Source organism: Equus caballus, chromosome 18 (genome assembly GCF_041296265.1).
Source record: "Equus caballus isolate H_3958 breed thoroughbred chromosome 18, TB-T2T, whole genome shotgun sequence".
NCBI classification, from domain to species: Eukaryota; Metazoa; Chordata; class Mammalia; order Perissodactyla; family Equidae; genus Equus; species Equus caballus.
In genome coordinates, this window is record NC_091701.1 from 23816717 (window position 1) to 23839462 (window position 22746).

Sequence of the window (22746 nt, forward strand, 5' to 3'; positions counted from 1 at the left end):
TGAGTATTGTCAGTTCCAAAGATACAGTGACAAACAGATGAAATAGCTCACCACAGTGACAAAATCTCATCATGTCTGGTGTGTTGGACAGCTAAAATTTCCCTGCTTGGTTACATTATTTGAGCCTGAATGACAAACAGAGAAAGGGGAGATGGGGAATATGAAGTAGTCAATGCTAGAGACAACCTTTGCCCAGACGCTGCAGAAGTCATTTTAGGCAGAAAAAGTAGAACTTATAATTGACTTGTGGTTCACTAAACAAGACAGGGAAATGGAAATGTGCCACACTTTGTTTACCTGTGTTTCTATGCTTTGTGCTCTTTTGACATTTCATTTGTAGGTACATACTTGAAAGTTAGGTTTATGTAAATGTAAAAATTATACACATTTTGTTTCTTTTGCCTCCTCATAAATGAGAGGTGATTTGAACTATTTGATTTTAAGTGAATGATTTATTTTTCTTTTAGTTACCCCTCTTAGTATAATTAAGATAGACTTCTTGTTTAATTTTTATATCTTGAGTTTTATTGCATTTTTGACATTAGTTGAGAAACATAATGACAACAAGCAAGGGGAGCATATTGACTTGAAGAAAGAATATGTAAACCATTGTTAGTGATCATGACCCTAAGCACATTATTCTTAAAAATGTGAAGTGTTTCAAAAGATACTGGTCATTTGTACCTGTTTTTTATTAGATTACTTGGCTTGTACTGGAGGCAATGTCTTCTTTCAAAAATATTAATTGGATGTTAAATGATCAGTGATCTGTGTTTACTCCCATATCATATGACATGAAAATTGTGACATGACCCTGGAGGTGAGAATGAAATATATTTAACCAAAATGAAAACAGCGCTTAATCTACATTGAAAAATTCATTTACATTTATCAATCAGTCAGCAAGTATTTATCAAGTTCTTACTTTATGCTCAGTACTATACTAAGTAAAAGAGAAGGTAACCAACAATTTTAGAGAGTGTGCTGCTTGTCAATTATTATGCTAGGCACTCTGCACACCCCATCACATTTATCTCTCAGAAATTTCTCAAGTAAGTTGGGCGTAATTAGATGCATTTTACATGGAACATACTGAAGTACTATAAATTGCTTGCACAAGGTCAAACTGCTAGGAAATTGTTTAGCTGGGATTTGAACATAGCACCATAAGGCTCTAAAGTTTATGCTCTTTTTACCCACACCATTTCAGTGTGCCTTCAGTTTGGTGATAACTGAAAACTGAAAGAGAAAACTGAAAGAAGTGAAATAATGAATAAAACAGATAAAGCAGGAATCAGTGAGAGCCAGGAAGTTTAGAAAGGGGACAGAGAACTGTGGGAAAAGGGAAGATGGCAGATGTATTCCTGTACTAAATTCTATATCATGTGTTCCAGCTAACAATACCTGGGGAGTCTGATGACTGGGGATGGAAGAGGGAATCTTGTTGCACGTTTATACAACTTGGTCATTCACAATTACTGAATTAGGTTTGGTAGATTTTGGTAGAATTTTGGTGACTTCCAATAGTTAAAGTTGATGAGGATTACGCATCTTCTTGTTTTCAGCTTCACTACCAAACAGGAAAAAAAAAAAAGCAAGTCTCAGAATGAGTTCGGCCATACATACAGGCCATACTTACAGGCATTGATCACAAGACACACACAAATTTCTTCATAAAACTTGTCCTCCCTACATAGTGGAGTGTCAGCTCTGCTTTTTCATGTACGCCACTAACAATTTTCATGAAAATTTCACTCAAGGAAACCAAACATCTATTCTATTTCAGGTGAAAATATCCTTCCACAAGTGGTTTGCTGTGGGACTTGTTCATATTCCAAATGTAAGGCTCTATTCCCAAAGGTATAGCTTTTGAGTCTGGTACATTTTTATACCCTGTCCATGAAAGAGTGGGAGTGTCTAACAATATTTTTATCCATTTCACACAGAATCTCCATTGGAAAATGATGTCCTGGCATACATTGTGATAAAAGTAGAGTGTCTAGGTTTGAGCAGAGATGAAAATTGCTTCCACATTTAAATGATAACTATATATTTCTAAAGTGGTGTGTGTGTGTGTATTTCAACCAATGCCTCAATTGAAGTGTTTTAAGGAAAATTACAGAAAAATATAACAATTAGTCATGCATGGCTTGATGATGAGCTTGAGGCTTGACCAGAACGTAGAATTCTGAGAAGAATTTGTCCAGACCAAGATGACAAAGGGAGAGATTCTAGAAGGGAAGTGACAGGTTGGAAGACCTGTAGGTAAGAACCAGCTTTGTGTGTTTATTAGCCAGAGTGAAGATAATTTTTTCTACAGTCTCTGAATTTGCTTTCCAATTTTGGTTGATGTGTCTATGTTGATCACAGAAGTATATCTTTCGAGGGATATTGGCAGTGAGAAATAAAGTTGTATATTAAGTAGAGAAGCCCATTTGAAGGGGGAGAAGTTAATCCCAAGAGGACTTCCAAATTTTCAAGTAACTTTCTCCCAGTGAAAATTTTAGCAAAGGGAAGAATTGCATTAGGAGTCTTTATTCGAACTCTGGGGCTTATGCTGCTCAGCTTCAGCTTTCGAGGAATCAAGAAGATTGACTATGTTGCCTTGGACTAAACTTCCTCTCAGCCTTTATGATTCTGCTAACTAGGTAATTTTGAAAAAAAAACTTTGTAATCTCATTCAGTGATTTCTTGGTAATACACTTCTCAGGAGCCAGGCCCTAAGGCCACCTTCTAGAAGATACCACTTCATAACAAGTCTTTTCGTTACTTTATAAAGGGTTGATGTTTCAGGGCAAGTCACAGAGAATCTGAGTTCTATCTGCCTTGTCTTTGGGTGGTAGTCGCTTCCTGGCGATTGGTGTTTTTGGTTCTCATACTAAAGGCTCAGCAGTTAGAATTACTTCAGGTATAGATTTTAAAAAAGGATAATCCACTTAATAATGGCACACATTCCTCTCCTTTAAAAATGAAATAAAATAAACAGTTTAAAAAGATAATATATACAGTTTAAATTTTCGGACCATGTTTAAAATATAAAAGCACTAGCTAGAGCAAGCAAGTGTTAGAAATAAAAATCAAAAACAAGGTATACTCTATTATCACCTTAAACTTTTTTTATCAGTTTTTTTCTCTAAACATTGGCTTATTATCTTTTTCTCTCTCATGAGATGCCTCAGGCTTCGTTTACAACTTGTGACAGACAAGAATGTTTCAACTGACGTTCAGCTCTAATAATGCTATAGTTGTTAAACTCATCATTAATACTTTTCTGCTACTCATGCTGAAACAGGAAATTCTCTTGAGAATCTTTCATTCTATTCTCAAACTGTCCCCTTAGCCATCAATTTCCAAGCATCAGTTTTAGCTCTCTGTTTATTTTTCCCAGTTTCAGGATTCTGAACTGCCTCTGGGTAGGGTTATGTACAATGTGACCACTTAATAAGAAAGAATGAACAAAGAAATAAAAGAATAATTGAAAGAAAAGCTAATCTGCCAGTTATTAAATGCCTATTAAATGCCAGTTACTGAACTGTAAATTGTATATATTATGTTATTTACCTCAGTAATAACTGAAATAGATATTTCCATTTTATTAATAAGAATATGGAAACCTACAGAAGTTAGTCAAGTTCTCTAATTTCACAGCAGCTGATTAGTAGCAGAACTGAAATTTGAACAAGAATATAATACATACCCTCTCCCTCTATGTCAGCTGTCTTTAATTGCAAAATTTCTTTTACCTATTGGGTTATCTGTTTTCAAGAGTCTAGAAGCTCTTATTCATTCTGCATAATGACAAATAATCTAGCTAACATCCTCATCAAATGGATGGGTGGATAAATGGTCTTTCACTCATGAAGCCACTAATACTACAAGGTCTTTTGTTTTCCTAGAGTATTTCACAACTCAGAATCCTAGATATTCAAGGTATCATAACTTTTGCTATTGAGAGCGGGGATTTTTTGTAAAATACAAGTTTTTTTAAAACGTTTCAGGAATAAGATATAATTTAAACCATAATTCTCATCCTCTCATTCCTCTTCTCACAAATATCCAAGGATTTCTGAATGTTTCCTCAGTAGAGGCTTCCTCACAAAAGATGACTTGGAAGTGCATGTTTTTGAGAACTTGAATATTAAAATGACTTTATTCTGCTCTTCCTTTTGATTGATAACTTGGGTCGTGTATCTGAGTTAAAAATAACTTTCTTTCAGAACTTTGAAGTCACTGCTCTGTTGTTGAGAAGCTGGGAACCATGCTACATACTCATCCTTTGTATGGCACTTTATTTTATTATTCTAATTTTTTATTTTTGTCTTTTTCAAGAAATTCAGAGATCTGCTTTTTCTCTTCCAGTGTACTGGAGTAATTTCACACTGATTGCCTTAGTGTAAGTCTATTTTCAGATATTATGCTGGGGACTTATGGGCATTTTCAATCTAGAAATTTGCGTTTGTCAGTTCTGGAAAATTTTTTTTTTTCTTAAAGATTTTTTTTCTTTTTTCTCCCAAAGCCCCCCAGTTCATAGTTGTGTATTTTTAGTTGCGGGTCCTTCTAGTTGTGGCATGTGGGATGCCGCCTCAGCATGGCCTGATGAGCGGTGCCATGTCCACACCGAGGGTCCAAACCAGCGAAACCCTGGGGCGCCAAAGCAGGGCAGGCGAACTTAACCACTCGGCCACGGGGCCGGCACTGGGAAAATTTTTTATTAAAGTTTTCATTGATTACCTTTCATTGATATCTGTTTACCAATTGTCTCCTTCTGGAACCCTGATGTTTTTCAATGCTGTACTGCCTGGAATTGTCTTTAATTTATTTTTTCTCCTTGATTCAGTTATATATTGCTTCATAACCAATTTTGCTAAACAACAATAATTTGATCATATCTTATGATTTGCTGGGTTGGAAATTCAGGCAAGGTTTGCCTGGACAATTCTTCTTATTCCTGAGGCATTGAGTGAGGTCACTTGGTGGAACTAATCTGATAGAAGGAGCGAATGAGCCAAGACACTGTCACATGACTTGGCACCTTGGTGGGGAAGACTGAAGGGCTTGGCTTAGCTCAGGCTGTTCACCAGGGTGCTTACACGTGGCTTCTCAAATAGGCAATCTCAGAGGTAGCCAGACTTCTGGTATGGTGCCTCAGGGCTCCCAAGAGAAGGTGTCAGGAGGCAGGAAGAGGAGGCTGTTTGTTTATCTCTGAAGGGGTGGACCCAGAAATTATCAAATCATCACTTCCACCATATTCCATTGCTAAAGCAGTCTCTGAAATCAGCTCAGATTCAAAGAGAGAGGAATTAGACCTCCTACATGGCTGCTCAAAGAGAATATTCCAAGAGACAAGTAGGAGAAGCTGTCAGTCTCTTATGGCTTGACCCGGAAACTAGTACAGCATCTTGAACTAACATACAGGATCAAGTTGTCAAATGAGACTCACATAAATCAAACATTTTACCCAATATCAAGCTTTGCCAATCATCTCAAGGATATAGGCAATTGAGAGACTCATACAACGTAGTGAGAGGTCTGGGGCATTAAGGGTCCTCCTCCAAACCATTCTCTCCTGCATCAGAAGTGGACTTCTAATGCAGAATAAAAGACGCAGTGTCTACATGGGAGCAGTCTTGGGCAAGAACACAGCAGGTTCCTGCTGTTCTTATCTGAAATTCAGTTTTCACAAATATATTCTTGGTTTTTTGCTTACTTTTGATTGATTTTCAGAGTGTTGAAATGGTTCCTTTTGACAGTTTTAGCCAGTTTATATCTTAGAGTTGTATGGTTTATGTGACATTTTCCAAGAAACCATATCTCATAGACATTGATGTTGGGCTTTTTTTTTTTTTTAAATCTAAATGATCCTTTAGTTAGAGAACATCCTGCTAAGAGCTTTCAATGTATAAATTCTCCTCCTCTTAGCAAATAATGTTAATTCAAGCACCCAGCAGTCCCAGACATTAGACCATGTACACACCATTGGTAAAGGAAGTTAATATAACATAAGTGAGCTCTGTTAATTTCTTCTTCTCATGCCACTTCTGTCATATTTTATTTGTCAAAACAGTCACTACTTCCAGGCCAGATTCAAGAGGAGGGAAATTAGACTGCATTTTCCATGAGAAGAGTACCCCAAATGTTGGCAGCCTTACTTAATCTATCACACTCCTCTTGCCCATTTCTTAAATTTTTTTACTCATTTCTGGGAATACTGCTCAATTGTAATTTTTGTCTTAAAATGAGCATTATTGTGGGTAATACTTTTAATTTCTTTTTTTTAATTTTTTTTTTTCGGATGTACATCATATTTCGAATTCTGTATACATTACATCATGTTCACCACCCGAGCACTAATTACAGTGCATCCCCTCACATGTGACCCTAACCACCCCTTTTGCCCTCCCCCTCCCGCCTTCCCCAATGGTAACCACCAGTCCAATCTCCAATGCTATGTGTTTTTTCTTTTTTTCTTTTTTTTTTTTTTTATCTTCTACTTATGAGTGAGGTCAAATGGTATTTGACTTTCTCCCTCTGACTTATTTCACTCAGCATAATACCATCACGGTCCATCCATGTTGTCACAAATGGCCGGATTTCGTCATTTCTTATGGCTGAGTAGTAGTCCATCGTGTATAAATACCACATCTTCTTTATCCATTCGTCCCTTGATGGGCATCTAGGTTGCTTCCAAGTCTTGGCTATTGTGTATAATGCCACAATGAACATAGAGGTGCAAGTATCTTTATGCCTTTGTGTTTTCAAGTTCTTTGGATAAATACCCAGCAGTGGAATAGCTGGATCATATGGTAGATCTAGCCTTAATTTTCTGAGGATACTCCAAACTGCTTTCCATAGAGGCTGCACGAGTTTGCACTGCCACCAGCAGTGAACAAGGGTTCCCTTCTCTCCACACCCTCTCCAACATTTGTTGTTTCCTGTCTTGTTAATTATAGCCATTCTGACCGGAGTGAGGTGATACCTCATTGTAGTTTTGATTTGCATTTCCCTGATAGCTAATGATGTTGAGCATCTTTTCATATGCCTGTTGGCCATCTGTATATCTTCTTTGGAGAAATCTCTGTTCAGATCTTTTGCCCATTTTCTAATTGGATTGTTGGTTTTTTTGTTGTTGAGCTGTATGAGTTTTTTGTATATTTTGGATATTAACCCCTTATCTGATATGTGGTTTGCAAATATCTTCTCCCAATTGTTAGGTTGTCCTTCTGTTCTGTTGATGGTTTCCTTTGCTGTTCAGAAGCTTTTTAGTTTGATGTAGTCCCAATGGTTCATTTTTTCTTTTGTTTCCCTTGCCCAGTCAGACATGGGACTTGAAAATATGCTGCTCAGACCAATGTTATAGAGCGTCCTGCCTATGTTTTCTTCTAGAAGTCTCATGGTTTCGGGTCTTACATTCAAGTCTTTAGTACATTTTGAGTTGATTTTTGTGCATGGTGTAAGGGAATGGTCTACTTTCATTCTTTTGCATGTGGCTGTCCAGTTTTCCCAACACCGTTTATTGAAGAGACTCTCCTTTCTCCATTGTATGCTCTTGGCTCCCTTGTCGAATATTAGCTGTCCATAAATGTGTGGGTTTACTTCTGGGCTCTCAATTTTGTTCCATTGATCTGTATGTCTGTTTTTGTGCCAGTACCATGCTGTTTTGGTTACTATGGCTTTGTAGTGTAATTTGAAATCGGGGAGAGTGACGCCTCCAGCTTTGTTCTTTTTTCTCAGGAATCCTTTTTGCTATTCGGGGTCTTTTGTTGTTCCATATAAATTTTAGGATTCTTTGTTCTATTTCTGTAAAAAATGTTGTTGGAACTTTGATAGGGATTGTGTTGAATCTACAGATTGCTTTAGGAAGTATGGACATTTTAACAATGTTAATTCTTCCAATCCAAGAGCACGGAAGATCTTTCCATTTCTTTGTGTCTTCTTCGATTTCTTTCAACAATGTCTTATAGTTTTCAGGGTACAGGTCTTTCACCTCTTTTGTTAAGTATATTCCTAGGTATTTTATCATTTTTGTTGCAACTGTAAATGGGATTGTATTCTTAATTTCTCTTTCTGCTACTTCGTTGTTAGTGTATAGAAATGCAACCAATTTTTGTACATTGATTTTGTATCCCGCAACTTGATTGTATTCCTTTATTAATTCTAAAAGTTTTTAGTGGACTCTTTAGGGTTTTCTAGATATAAAATCATGTCGTCTGCAAAGAGTGACAGTTTCACTTCTTCTTTTCCAATGTGGATCCCTTTTATTTCTTTTTCTTGCCTGATTGCTCTGGCTAGAACTTCCAATACTATGTTAAATGAGTGGTGACAGTGGGCATCCTTGTCTGGTTCCTGTTCTTAGAGGGATAGCTTTCAGTTTTTCTCCATTGAGAGTGATATTTGCTGTGGGTTTGTCATATATGGGCTTTATTATGTTGAGGTATTTTCCTTTTATACTCATTTTATTTAGAGTTTTTATCATAAATGGATGCTGTATCTTGTCAAATGCTTTCTCTGCATCTATTGAGATGATCATGTGATTTTTATTCTCCATTTTGTTAATGTGGTGTATCACATTGATAGATTTGCAGATGTTGAACCATCCCTGCATCCCCGGAATGAAACCCACTTGATCATGATGTATGATCTTTTTAATGTATTGTTGTGTTCAATTTGCTAGTATTTTGTTGAGGATTTTTGCATCAATGTTCATCAGTGATATTGGCCTGTAATTTTCTTTTTTTGTGTTGTCCTTCTCTGGTTTTGGTATCGGGATAATGTTTGCTTCGTAGAAGGAGTTAGGAAGCCTCCCCTCCTCTTCAATTTTTTGGAAGAGTTTGAGAAGGATAGGTATTAAGTCTTCTTTGAATGTTTGGTAGAATTCACCAGGGAAGCCATCTGGTCCTGGACTTTTATTTTTTGGGAGATTTTTAATTGCTGTTTCAATCTCCTTACTGGTGATCAGTCTATTCACATTTTCTACCTCTTCTTGGTCCAGTTTTGGAAGGTTGTATGTTTCTAAGACTTTATCCATTTCTTCTGGATTATCCAATTTGTTGGCATATAGCTTTTCATAGTATTCTCTTATTATCTTTTGTATTTCTGAGGTGTCTGTTGTAATCTCTCCTCTTTTGTTTCTGATTTTATTTATTTGAGGCTTCTCTCTTTTTTTCTTGGTGAGTCTAGCTAAGGGTTTGTCAATTTTGTTTATCTTTTCGAAGAACCAGCTCTTGGTTTCATTAATTTTTTCTATTGTTTTTTTAGTCTCTATTTCGTTTATTTCTGCTCTGATTTTTATTATTTCCTTCGTTCTGCTGATTTTGGGCTTTGTTTGTTGTTCTTTTTCCAGTACCTTTAGGTGCACTTTTAGAATGTCTATTTGGGATTTTTATTCTTTGTTGATGTAGGCCTGAATTGCTATAAACTTCCCTTGTAGAATAGCTTTTGCTGTATGCCACAGATTTTGGCATGTCGTGTTTTCATTTTCATTTGTCTCCAGGAATTTTTTTATTTCTTCTTTGATTTCTTCATTGACCCAATCATTGTTCAGTAGCATTTTGTTCAATCTCCACATTTTTACAGCTTTTCTGGTTTTCTTTCTGTAGTTGATTTCCAGTTTCATACCTTTGTGGTCAGAAAAGATGCATGGTATTATTTCGATCTTCTTAAATTTATTGAGACTTGTTTTGTGGCCTAATATGTGATCAATCCTGGAGAATGCTCGATGGGCATTTGAAAAGAATGTGTATTCTGTGGTTTTTGCATGGAATGTTCTGTATATATCTACTAAGTCCATCTGGTCTATTGTGTCCTTTAAGGCAAGTGTTTCCTTATTGATCTTCTGTTTGGATGATCTATCCATTGGAGTAAGTCGAGTGTTAAAGTCCCCTAATATTATTGTGTTACTGTCTATTTCTCCTCTTACGTCTGTTAATAATTGCTTTATATATTTAGGTGCTCCTATGTTGGGTGCCTAGATATTTACAAGTGTTATATTTTCTTGTTGGATTGTTCCCTTTATCATTATGTAGTGCCCGTCTTTGTCTCAGTACAGTTTTTGATTTACAGTCTATTTTGTCTGATATAAGTATTGCTACCCCCGCTTTCTTTTCTTTCCCATTTGCATGGAACGTCTTTTTCCATCCTTTCACTTTCAGTTTGTGAGTGTCTGTAGGTCTGAAGTGTGTCTCTTGTATGCAGCATATACATGGATCTTGTTTTTTCATCCAGTTGGCCACCTTATGGCATTTGATTGGAGCATTTAGTCCATTGACATTTGAAGTAGCTATTGATAAATATGTATTTATTGCCATTTTGTCACTTTTCCTCTTTTTTGGGTGTTTTAGTAGTTCTTCTCAGTTCCTTTCTTTTTCTCTTGCTCTCTTCACTTGTGGTTTGATGGCTATCTTTAGTAATATGTTTGATTTCTTTTGTCTTACTTTTTTTCCTACTTGTTATAGGTTTCTGGTTTGTGGTTACCATGAGGATCCTATTTAATATACTATGCATATAACAGTCTATATTGAGTAGATAGACTCTTTAGCTTGACCTCTTTGTAAAAGCTTTACTTTTTCACTCCCCTCCTCCCACATTACATGTTTTTCACATCATATATAGTCTTTTGTGTAGTGTCTGTTTATCCATTACCCTCTTATCATTGAAATAGGTTATTTTAGTACATTTGTCTTTTAACCTTCATATTATCTTCACAGGTAGTTGATCTGCTGCCTTTAATATACTTTTACCTTACAAGTGATTTTATTGCCTGTTTTTTCTTGTTGTTTTGGGTTTTTTTGATAATTTTTTTTCTTTTATCTCTTCTTGTGGTCATTGCTTTCCCACTTAAATAAGTCCCTTCAGCATTTCTTGTAGAACTGGTTTCTTAGTGATAAACTCCTTTAATTTTTGCTTATCTGGGAAGCTCTTTATCTCTCCTTCCATTCTAAATGACAGCCTTGATGGATAGAGTATTCTTGGTTGTAGGTTTTTTCCTTTTAGCACTTCAAATATGTCGTGCCATTCTCTTCTCGCCTGTAGGGTCTCGACTGAGAAGTCTGCTGACAGCCTGATGGGTTTCCCTTCATATGTCACTTGTGGCCTTTCTCTTGCTGCTTTTAGGATTCTCTCTTTGTCTTTAATTTTAGACATTTTGATTATAATATGTCTTGGTGTGGGCCTCTTTGGGCTTCTCTTGTTTGGAGCTCTCTATGCTTCCTGAACTTGGATGCCTGTTTCCTTCCTCAGGTGAGGAAAGTTTTCCTCTATTATTTCGACAAATAAATTTTCTGCCCCTTTGTCTCTCTCTTCTCCATCTGGGACCCCTATAATCCAAATGTTAGCACACTTGATATTGTCCCAGAGTTTCCTTAAACTGTTCTCATTCTGTCTAATTCTTTTTTCTCTTTTCTGTTCTGCTTGGGTGATTTCCTCTAATCTTTCATCTAGCTTGCTGATCCATTCTTCTGCTTCCTCTACTCTGCTATTGAGTCCCTCTAGTGAATTTCTCATTTCGAGTATTGTAGTCTTCATTTCTGATTGGTTCTTTTTTATATCTTCCAGTTCTTTGCTGATGTGCTCACTGTGTTCATCCATTCTTCTCCACATATCTGTGAGCATCCTCATTATATTTTGTTTGAATTCTTTGTCAAGGAGGTCGCTAGTTTCTGTTTCACTTAGTTCTTTTTCTGGTGTTTTGTAGCGTTCCCTTGCTTGGAAAGTATTCCTTTGCCTCCTCATTATGCCGCTTTCTCTGTGCTATTTTCTTTGTACTAGGTGAGTCAGCTATGTCTCCTGATCTTGGAGAAGTGGCCTTATGTATGAGATGCCTTATGAGGCCCAGCAGTGTGCTTCCCTCTCGTCACCAGACCATAAGAACCAGGAGTGACCCCTTTGTGAGCTACTTGTGTTCTTCTGCTGTGGCAGGGCTGCTCCCACTGCAGGTACCTGGGGAGTCTAATCTTTCCTTCCCTGGCCAGCTGTTTGTAAATCCGGTTTGGAGGGGCCTCAGCACTGTTGGCTACAAAGTCTATTAGCACACTTTTATTGCAATTGTCCTCTTAATTGGGTTGGGATCCAGTGTAGCTGGTGGTAGGCTCAGGGGCGTATGGTTGTGATAGGCCTGAGGCCAACAAGCTGTTGTCAGTTCTCTTAGGAGTGCAGCTGAGTGGGGCTAGCCCTTGGCATGGAGGCACTCAGTTGTTTCAGGCTTTGGAAGGTGGGGCTGATCCTTTTTATGGCTATTTGTGAAGGACAAGTCTTCTGCCACTGATAAGCCTCACCCCCCACTGGACCACATACACTGTCAACACAGTCCTGGTCCATGCACACTTCTCAACCCCCTGGAGTGTACCCCAATGCCACACTGCAGAGGCCCCCACCTCTGCCACAATGCCCCCCACAGTTCACTTGGTCCTCACACAAGCCCTGCCCCACAGAGGCAGACACCCTTCCCTGCCTATAGAGGATCAAGGCACTCAGTCAACGCAGGCTGAAAAGTAGCCTGAGGGCATGCTATTAGGTGGGGCCAGTCCCTAAGGTGGGTTGCCTGCCCTGGCTGAACTGGATTAAATCTGTGCTCTAGTGGGTGTGGCAGACCCCTGGCCTAAAAGCCCAAGGGATGCACCTCAATGGCCCCCACCGGTGTCCATATCAGACGCCTGGACCAACTCAGAACAATGGCCCCCACCAATGTCTCAGTCTCCAGAGAGGATCCTCCTCTCACCAAGATGCCCCCAGAGCCCACCAGTTGAGTCTTGTTTCACCAAAGGACAGTCAGCCTTCTCTCTGGTGATTTTAGGTTGCTGCAATGAGTGAGTTTGTGCGTGGGCCCTTTAAGACCCGGATCTTTTCGGCTTTCGGCTGATAGTTTTTCTGGGGTGTCCTTGCTGCAGTTAATAGCCAGAAAAGCCAGACAGTAAGACCCCCCTCTCAGTTGGGCTGAGTCCGAAGGATGGTTATAGCAGTATTGCCCCCGCTCCAGACCTCACTCCTCCAGGGAGGGCTCGTACCTTAGGGTGGCTCCTGCCTGGCCAGCTGAGAAGCTCCACTGCTCCCAAAGGTGGCTTTTTTCCTCTCCTACCAGAGTTACTGCCTCTTCTGCTTTCGTCAGGACTGTCCCTTGTCATGGGTGTTCTTTTTATCAAGTTTTCAGTTTTCAATCCAGGGTGATTCTTCCCAAAATTGTTGTAACCTGCTTGTGTTCATGGGAGGAGGTGAGTTCAACGTCTGCTCACAGCACCATCTTGATGAGATCTCAGCACTTTTAATTTCTAAGAGGTTTTTCTGTTTTCTGGATGTTCAACTTTTTAGCACCTTTTTCTTGTGTAATGGATATAAAATCTACTCATATCTATTTGGCAAGATTAATGGTAGTTTTAGCATAAGGCAATCACTTGGGCCATTTTTTTGATACCACAATGCTAAAAACTTTAGGTCTTCTTGGGTTGGTCAGATTTCTCTAATCTTCTGCATGTCATATAAAATTCTGCAACATTCTGGAGTCTGAATCAAGGAAGAGAATTGGGACCTCAACATTCAACAGTCAGAATATTTACAACTTAATCCCTTCTTTTTAGTATTGTACCCATAGATACATCTGAACCCTTTGACCCCATATCAAATCTCCTCTTTTATCATCTTCAGAGGATAAACCTCCAGTCATCTGCCAGGGAGAGTTCATAAAGTAAATGAAATATTGTGTAGGAATCTGTTTCACAAATATCTTTTAACCTATCTTTTTTTTTTTAGCCTTCTGCTTCATTCCTGAGCTTTTTGAAGATTTTATGTTGTAAACTGGATTGGTTCTCAGCTTTCTCCACCACTGATTTAGGATTAAGCTTCTTTGCGTCTGCTAAGTTAGCTGTCATTCCTTTACCTTTTTTCAAATTCCAAAATTTTCTTGGTACTGTTTCCTTTCCTCTTCTCCCTCTCCTCATAGGTTTGTGCATTTTTAAAAGAACATCTTTATGTGTGTGGTAATGGATTGCAATTAGTCTTTGGATGGTCAACATGATGCAATCTACACAGAAATCGAAATATAACCATGTCCACTTGAAATTTATATGGTGTTATAAACCAATGTTATTGCAATAAAAAAATTTAAATTAAATTAAAAATTAAAAAAATAGGGGCCAGTCCTGTGGCAAAGTGGCTAAGTTCATCACACTCCGCTTTGGCTACCTGTCGTTTCCCCAGTACAGATCCTGGGCTTGGACATGGCACCACTCATCAGGCCATGCTGAGGCAGTGACCCACATAGCACAGCCAGAAGGACCTACAACTAGAATATACAACTATGTACTGGGGGGCTTAGGGGAGAAGAAGAAGAAACAAAAAAGAAGATTGGCAACATGTGTTAGCTCAGGTTATTTATTTCATTAAAAAATAAAATAAATAAAATAAAAATAAAAGAATGTCTTTATAGTTATTTTAGTGAGTTTGGGATTGGAGTAAAATTAGTTGTGAATGTTTGATCCACTAGTTTAATCTTGAAATTCTCTATCCCATAGATATTTCCTGAATTGAATAAGTTGTCTGTATGTGAGGACAAGGAACCTACTGAAATGTTAATATATACAATATATATATATCCCAGTTGGTTGAATTGATTATAGTATGTCAAATAACTCACTTGATTCTTCCTTCTAATTAGATACATCTTCACTTTGCTAGGGGAATATGTAGCCAAATATTCGAGTTTCTCATGTCCCTAGATGCTTTTTTTGTCCCCTGATTTTTTTCCTCAAGAAAGCCAATTGGTACAATTCAAAATGAAAATAGCCCACAAGAAACCACAGAAGAGACTTTGCATCTTTAAAGTAAGCAAATGTTAAAATATATTTAGTTCAGCTGACATCAGAGGTTTGATATGTCTCATAATTCTGGAATGCATATGAATATCATGGCTTTTTACAACTTGTAACCAGCTAACCATAGAATTCCCATTGTTTGAATAAAGAGAGGAGTTCAGAATTTTATAGCCTTTTTATTAAATATCAAACCAATATCTTCAACCTTAAGATTTTAATATATTAAAAACTTCAGGAATGCAGCATTTATTATTATTGTTGTTACTAAACTTCAACACTGAAATAATATTTCAACATAAAAAGCTGGGGAATAGTATAATAGACGCTCAAAGGCCCCACCACACACATATAGCATTTTGCTGTGTTTACTTCAGATTCTTTAGAAGAAGGGAAGGAACAGTGGAAAAGAGTTGAAATTTTCCACCTTTTCCTTGCCCTCGGCTCCTGTGCAGGAATACCATCATTCTGAAGTTTCTAGCTTTTATTCCTGTGCAATTTCATTTACATGTATGCATAAACGATATGTAGAATTATTTTGTGATTTTGAAATATATTTGTATTATGCTGTATATCTCATACTATAAATACCCCCATTTTTGATCAATGTTATTTGATTTTTAATATAGATATATTGATTTGTCCACGTCCATGCATATTTTCGTTCTTTTTAACTGTAATATGCTTACAATGTATGACTATACCTCAAATTATGTATCCACTTCTCTTTTGATGTAAATTGTTCTGTACTCCTCTCTTCTTTTTGGCTAAGTATAATGCTTCAGTAAGCATTCTTGTATATTTCTTCCTGAATTTACATGTAAGAATTTCTCTGGGATAGATACATAAGAGGAATTGCTAGAATATGGAGGATACGCCTCTCTACCTTTACTAGATGCTGCAAAAGGGTTTTTCTATAAGGTAGTTTGACCGATTTACACTCCCTTAAATAGTGTATGAGAGTCGGCAAGTGTTTGGCATCCTCATAACCATTTGGTATTTCGTGCTTTAGGATGTTTTCCACTTGAAAGGTGGCAAATTGTACCTCATTTTGATTTAAAATTGCATTTTTCTGATTACTAATGAGACTGAACCTCTTTTCATATGTTTATTGGCCATTTGGCATTCCTCTTTTGAGAAATGCCTATTAATATCCTTTATTTATATTTCTTTTCTTTTTTTCTCTCTCTCTTAGATATTGATTTCTAGGCTGAAGACTAGTATTTCATCACATGTGTATGTTGCATTTCATCAGATATGCATGTATGTTTGTAAATGTAACTTTAACAAATCTGTAACTTGTTTCTGAAGTTTATCTTTTTTTCAAAATAATTTGATGTAGGCATATTTATCAATCATTTTATTTATAATTTGGCCTTTTTACATCTTGTTTTAAGAAATTCTCCCCTACACTCAAGTCATAAATATGTCTTCATATATTTTCTTCCAAAATTTTTGATTTTCATGTATAAATCTTTAATTAATCTGATATATCTTTAAATAAGAATGAGATGAGATATGAACCTATGGGGGCAGAAAAATTCTCCCTTCTTCCTTTCTGGCTTCTTTAGCTGGTCTAAAAATTAAATTGACATAAGACAGATTAACAGGAAAAAATCAAATTTAATTTTGTATGTACAGGATCTCCAAAGATATAAGATTCAAAGGCAGTCAGGCAATTGAAGCTCATGTGCCAGCCTGAGCTAAGCAGTGAAATAGGGGCCTGGGGCTTCAAACTGGACAAGGGTAATTCATAGGAAGTTAAGAAGAACAGATGTTTGGTGATAAGATGGTTGTCCTGCCATGTGGGTAAGTCTTTCAGATAAAAAAATTATGTCTGATAATAGCTTTCTTTCTGGTACAGGACAACTCTCTGAATTTTTTCTTTCATCTTTCATTTTATTTTATTTAAAAATTTGTTTTTTATTATTGCAGTAACACTGGATTATAACATTATATAACTTTCAGATGTACATCATAACATATTTCAAATTCTGTGTAGATTACATCATGTTCACCACCCAAAGACTAATTATAATCCGTCACCACATGTGCGCCTAATCACCTCTTTCACCATCCCCCCTTCTCCCTTTCCCTCTGGTAACCACCAATCCAATCTCTGTTGCTATGGGTTTGTTTGTCGTTGTTTTTATCTTCTACTTATGAGTGAGAACATATGGTATTTGACTTTCTCCCTCTGACTTATTTCATTTAGAATAATACCCTCAAGGTCAATCCATGTTGTCACAAATGGCCAGATTTCATCATTTCTCATGGCTGAGTAGTATTTCATTGTGTATATATACCTCATCTTCTTTATCCATTCATCCCTTGATGGGCACCCAGGTTGCTTCCAAGTCTTGGCTATTGTGAATAAGGCTGCAACAAACATAGGGGTACCTGCATCTTTATGCCTTTGTGTTTTCAAGTTCTTTGGATAAATACCCAGCAGTGGAATAGCTGGATCATATGGTAGATCTATTCTTAATTTTCTGAGGAAACTCTGTACTGTTTTCCATAGCGGCTGCATCAGTTTACACTCCCAACAGCAGTGTATAGGGTTCCCTTCTCTTCACATCCTCTCCAACACTTGTTGTTTCCTGTCTTGTTAATTATAGCCATTCTGACAAGAGTGAGGTGATACCTCGGGGCTGGCCCCGTGGCCGAGTGGTTAAGTTCGCGCGCTCCGCTGCAGGCGGCCCAGTGTTTCGTTGGTTCGAATCCTGGGCGTGGACATGACACTGCTCATCAAACCACGCTGAGGCAGCGTCCCACATGCCACAACTAGAAGGACCCACAACAAAGAATATACAACTATGTACTGGGGGGCTTTGGGGAGAAAAAGGAAAAAATAAAATCTTTAAAAAAAAAAAGAGTGAGGTGATGCCTCATTGTAGTTTTGATTTGCATTTCCTGATAATTAATGATGTTGAACATGTTTTCATGTGCCTGTTGGCCATCGGTATATCTTCTTTGGAGAAATCTCTGTTCAGATCTTTTGCACATTTTCTAATTGGGTTGTTGGTTTTTAGAGATGTATGAGTTCTTTGTATATTTTGGATATTAACCCCTTATCCGATATATGGTTTGCAAATATCATCTCCCAATTGTGAGGTTGTCCTTCTGTTCTGTTGATGGTTTCCTTTGCTGTGCAGAAGCTTTTTAGTTTGATGTAGTCCCATTTGTTTATTTTTTCTTTTGTTTCCCTTGTGCTGACAGACATGGTACTTGAAAATATGCTGCTAAGACCAATGTCAAAGAGTGTGCTGCCTATGTTTTCTTCTAGAAGTTTCATGGCTTCAGATCTTACATTCAAGTCTTTATTTCATTTTGAGTTGATTTTTTGGCATGGTGTAAGGGAATGGTCTACTTTCATGCTTTCACATGTGGCTGTCCAGTTTTCCGAAAACCAATTTTTGAAGAGACTCTCCTTTTTCCATTGTATGCTCTTGGCTCCCTTGTCAAAAAATTAGCTGTCCATAAATGTGTGGGTTTATTTCTGGGCTCTTAATTCTGTTTCATCAATCTGTGTGTCTGTTTTTGTGCTACTACCATGCTGTTTTGGTTACTATGAGTTTGTAGCATATTTTGAAATCAGGGAGTGTGATGCCTCCGGCTTTGTTCTTTTTCCTCAGGATTGCTTTGGCTCGTTGGCATCTTCTGTTGTTCCATATAAATTTTAGGATTCTTTGTTCTATATCTGTAAAAAATTTTCTTCAAAGTTTGATTGGGATTACACTGAATCTATAGACTGCTTTAGGAAATATGGACATTTTAACTATGCTAATTCTTCCAATCCAAGAGCACAGAATATCTTTCCATTTCTTTATGACTTCTATTTCTTTCAACAATGTGTTATAGTTTTCAGTATACAGATCTTTTACCTCTGTGGTTAAGTTTATTCCTAGGTATTTCATTCTTTTTCTTGCAATTGTAAATAGGATTGTATTCTAAATTTCTCTTTCTGCTACTTCGTTTTTAGTGTACAGAAACACAACCGATTCTTGCATGTTGATTTTGTATCCTGCAACTTGATTTATTCATTAATTACTTCTAAAAGTTTTTTAGTGGATTCTTTAGGGTTTTCTATGTATAAAATTATGTCGTTTGCAAAGAGTAACAGTTTCACTTCTTCTTTTCCAGTTTGGATCCCTTTTCTTTCTTTCTCTTGCCTGATTGCTCTGGCTGGGACTTCCAATGCTATGTTAAACGAGTGGTGAGAGTGGGCATCCTTGTCTGGTTCCTGTTCTTAGAGGGATAGCTTTCAGTTTTTCTCCATTGAGCAAAATATAAGCTGTGGTTTTGTCATATATGGCCTTTATTATGTTGAGGAATTTCCTTCTATACTCATTTTATTTAGGTTTTCATCATAAATGGATGCTGTATCTTGTCAAATGCTTTCTCTGCATCTATTGAGATGATCGTGTGATTTTTATTCTTCATTTTGTTAATATGGTGTATCACGTTGATAGATTTGCAGATGTTGAATCATCCCTGCATCCCTGGAATAAAACCCACTTGATCATGATGTATGATCTTTTTAATGTATTGTTGTGTTCAATTTGCTAGTATTTTGTTGATGATTTTTGCATCAATGTTCATCAGTGATATTGGCCTATAATTTTCTTTTTTTATGTTGTGCTTGTCTGGTTTTGGTATCAGGATAACGTTGGCTTTGTAGTATGAGTTAGGGAGCCTCCCCTCCACTTCAAGTTTTTGGAAGAGTTTGAGAAGGACAGGTGTTAAGTCTTCTTTGAATGATTGGTAGAACTCACCAGGGAAGCCATCTGGTCCTGGATATTTATTTTTGGGGAGGTGTTTGATTACTGTTTTGTTCTCCTTACTGGTGATTGGTCTATTCAAATTCTGTACTTCTTCTTGATCCAGTTTTGGGAGGTTGTATGACTCTAAGAATTTATCCATTTCTTCTAGATTATCCAACTTGTTGGCCTATAGCTGTTCATAGCATTCTCTTATAATTTTTTGTATTTCTGAGGTGTCCATTTTAATTTCTCCTCTTTCATTCCTGATTTTATTTATTTGAGCCTTCTCTCTTTTTTTCTTGGTGAGTCTAGCTAAACGTCTGTCAATTTTGTTTATCTTTTCAAATAACCAGCTCTTGGTTTCATTAAATTTTTTCTATTTTTTTTTTTTTAGTCTCCAATTCATTTATTTCTGCTCTGATTTTTATTATTACCTTATTTCTACTGATTTTTGGGCCTTGTTTGTTCTTCTTTTTCCACTTCCTTTAGGTTCACTGTTAGATTGTTTATTTGAGGTTTTTCTTGTTTGTTGAAGTAGGCCTGAATTGCTATCAATTTCCCTTGTAGAATCACTTTTGCTGTATCCCATAGATTTTGGTATGTCGTATTTCATTTTCATTTGTCTCCAGGAATTTTTTTATTTCTCCTTTGACTCCTTCATTGACCCAGTCATTGTTCTGTAGCATGTTATTTAATCATCACATTTTTGTCGCTTTTCTGATTTTCTTCCTGTAGTTGATTTCTAGTTTCTTACCTTTGTGGTCAGAAAAGATGCTTGGTATTATTTTGATCTTCTTAAATTTATTGAGACCTGTCTTGTGGCTTAATATATGATCAATCCTTGAGAATATTCCATGTGCATTTGAAAAGAAAGTGTATTCTGTGGTTTTTCGGATGGAATGTTCTGTATATATCTACTAAGTTCGTCTGATCTAATGTGTCCTTTAAGGCGAGTGTTTCCTTATTGATCTTCTATTTGGATGATCTATCCACTGGTGTAAGTCGAGTGTTAAAGTCCTCTACTATTATTGTGTTACTATCTGTTTCTCCTTTTATGTCTGTTAATAATTGCTTTATATATTTAGGCACTCCTATGTTGGGTGCATAGATATTTACAAGTGTTATATCTTCTTGTTGGATTGTTCCCTTTATCATTATGTAGTGCCCTTCTTTGTCTGTTGTTACAGTTTTTGTTTTTAAGTCTATTTTGTCTGATATAAGTATTGCTATCCCCACTTTCTTTTTTTTGCCACTTGCATGGAGCATCTTTTTCCATCCTTTCACTCTCAGTTTGTGAGTGTCTTTAGGTCTGAAGTGTGTCTCTTGTATGCAGCATATATATGGGTCTTGTTTTTTTATCTAATCAGCCACCCTATGTCTTTTGATTGGTATTTAGCCATTGACATTTAAAGTAACTATTGATAGAAACGTATTTATTGCCATTTTGTTACTTTTTTCTGTCTGAGTGTTTTAGTATTTCTTTGTTTCTTTCTTCTTCTCTTGCTCTCTTCCCTTGTGGCTTGATAGCTTTGTTTAATAATATGTTTGATTTCTTTCCTCTTATTTATTTGTTTACTTATAGTTTTCTGGTTTGTGATTACCATGAGGTTCCTATATAATGTTTTATGTATATACCAATCTATATTGAGTTGATAGTTTCTTTAGCTTGACCTCTTTCTAAAAGCTCTACTCTTTTACTCCCCTCCTCCCACACTTTATGTTTTGAAATCATATCTAACCTCTTGTTTTGTGTGTATCTATCCATTACCCTCTTCTCATTGAAATAGGTAATTTTAGTACTTTTGTCTTTTAACCTACATATTATCTTCATAGGTGGTTGATCTGCTTCCTTCAGTGTATTATTGCCTTTACCAGTGATTTTATTGCCTATTTTTTTTGATAATTTTCTTATCCCTGTTTGTGTTCTTCTCTTTCCCACTTAAACAGATCCCTTCAGCATTTCTTGTAGAACTGGTTTCTTGGTGATAAACTTCTTTAATTTTTGCTCTCTGAGAAGCTCTTTATCTCTCCTTCCATTTTGAATGATAACTTTGCTGGATTGAGTATTCTTGGCTGTAGGGTTTTTCCTTTCAGCACTTTAAATATGTCATGCATTCTCTTCTAGCCTGTAGGGTTTTGGCTGAGAAGTCCACCAATAGCCTTATGGGCATTCCTTTATATGTTCCTTGTTTCCTTTCTCTTGCCGCTTTTAGGATTTTCTCTTTACCTTTAATTTTGGACATTTTAATTATAATGTGTCTCAGTGTGGGCGTGTTGGTGATCACCTTTGGTGCTCTCTGTGCTTCCTGTACTTGGATGTCTGTTTCCTTCCTTAGGTTAGGAAAGTTTTCAGCTATTTTTTCTTCAAATAGATTTTCTGGTCCTCTGTCTCTCTCTTCTCCCTCTGGGACACATATAATATGAATGTTAGTGTGCTTGATATTGTCCCAGAGTTCCCTTAGAGTGTTCTCATTCTGTCTAACTCTTTTTTCTTTTATCTGTTCAGTTTGGATGATTCCCTCTAGTCTTTTTTCCAGCTCTCTGATCCATTCTTCTGTATCATCTCCTCTGCTATTTAGTCCCTCTAGTGAATTTTTCATTTCCACTATTGTATTCTTCATTTCTGATTGGTTCATTTTTATATTTTCCAATTCTTTGTTGACATTCTCACTGTGTTCATCCTGTCTTCTCCCAATATCAGTGAGTATCCTTAGGTGCTTTTGTTTAAAGTCTTTTTCAGGTATATTGACTATTTCTGTTTCATTTAATTCATTTTCTGGGGTTTTGTCTTATTCCCTTACTTGGAACATATTCCTTTGACTCCTCATTATGTCTCTTTCTCTGTGCTTACATCTATGTATTAGGTGAGTCAGCTATGTCTGCTGATCTTGGAGAAGTAGCCTTATATAAGAGATGCCTTTTGAGGCCCAGCAGTGTGCTTCCCTCTCATCACCAGTCTAAATGATCCAGGAGTGACCCCTGTGTGGGCTACTTGTGTCCTGCTGTGGCAGGGTTGCTCTTACTGCAGGTATCCAGGGAGTTTAGTCTTTCTCTCCCTGGAAGGCTATTTGTAAATCAGGTTTGGGGTGCCCCAGCACTGTCGGCTACAAGATCTAATAGCACACTCCTGTTTCAGTTTTCCTGATAATTTGGTAGGTACCCAGTGTAGCTTATTGCTAGGCTCAGAG

General features: G+C 37.0%; 1 long non-coding RNA gene across 1 annotated transcript in view; it reads left to right on the top strand.

Annotated features, from left to right (window-relative positions):
- Positions 1-2244: 2244 nt before the first annotated feature.
- Positions 2245-22746, top strand: part of LOC111768831 (uncharacterized) — a 40387-nt gene continuing 19885 nt past the window's right edge. The window contains exon 1 of the long non-coding RNA XR_002801416.2: positions 2245-2648. This is a non-coding gene — a long non-coding RNA (uncharacterized lncRNA). The remainder of the gene's footprint in view (positions 2649-22746) is intronic.